General features: G+C 35.1%; 1 long non-coding RNA gene across 1 annotated transcript in view; it reads right to left on the reverse strand.

Annotated features, from left to right (window-relative positions):
- Positions 1-560, reverse strand: part of LOC119570840 — a 1,095-nt gene extending 535 nt beyond the window's left edge. The window contains exon 1 of the long non-coding RNA XR_005228474.1: positions 473-560. This is a non-coding gene — a long non-coding RNA (uncharacterized LOC119570840). The remainder of the gene's footprint in view (positions 1-472) is intronic.
- Between the last annotated feature and the right edge of the window lie 431 nt (positions 561-991).

The raw sequence follows: 991 nt of genomic DNA on the forward strand, positions 1-991 counted from the left end.
TCAGATTAGGTTATGATTCAAAATGTTAACGCTTTAACGATTTCCTTTTTAGCTGTCAAAGGCGTAGGGAAACGCAGATTCCTCGAGGCTCATATGCAACGGGTTCTGCAACGTCGTAGGACAAATAAATGGTTTTGCCGCAGTCGCTACCAACCATCCAAACGGAAGGGCAAGGTCATTTCTTGATAAATTGTCTCTGAGAAACCCCTTTTCTATAATCATCTTACATAGATAGGTTGATCTACCAACGCATCATCATTCAACTGCGTGTTTTTTTTTTTCCAAAGAGAATTAAAGGAACCTCTAATAAAGAGGTCTTTAGATGTCATATTTTATGCGATGATGTAGAATAACATCACTTTAAAGAAAATCTGTTCGTTATTTGCTTCAATTTTTTTTTTATAAACAATATCATGAGTTATTTGTAAAAATGTTACCCTGAACTTTAGCTCATACAAATGAAATTACTCACGAGGACCGGATGTGGCACTGATGTCATGCCAGTGGCCGGGAGAACCTCTCAGTTTCTCTCCAGACCACACTAAACCTGGTCCTCGTGACTGTCACTTCGCCATCATTCGGCCGCGACCTGATTGTGTGTGACTCGCTTCCCAAGGACACCATGAAACCCGAGAGACGGAATGTGGACATCCTGGAAAGCAAGACAAAAGGAAGGGAAAGGGTCAGCATCCATCATAACACCCTGCGATATCCTGCGTTTTGAGAACACGTATACATGCTCTTGTATGAATGTTGTAAACTGAATAACTCAATATATGTACCATGTTACTATCATATATATATATACATGTATGTGTATATATATATATATATATATTATATATATATATTATATATATATATATATATGTACATATATATATATATATATATATATATATATATATATATATATATATATATTATATATATATATATATACACACACACGAACATATATATCCATATGTGTGTGTGTGTGTGTCTGAGA

The sequence above is a fragment of the Penaeus monodon genome, unplaced genomic scaffold (genome assembly GCF_015228065.2).
Source record: "Penaeus monodon isolate SGIC_2016 unplaced genomic scaffold, NSTDA_Pmon_1 PmonScaffold_4132, whole genome shotgun sequence".
Lineage (NCBI taxonomy): Eukaryota > Metazoa > Arthropoda > Malacostraca > Decapoda > Penaeidae > Penaeus > Penaeus monodon.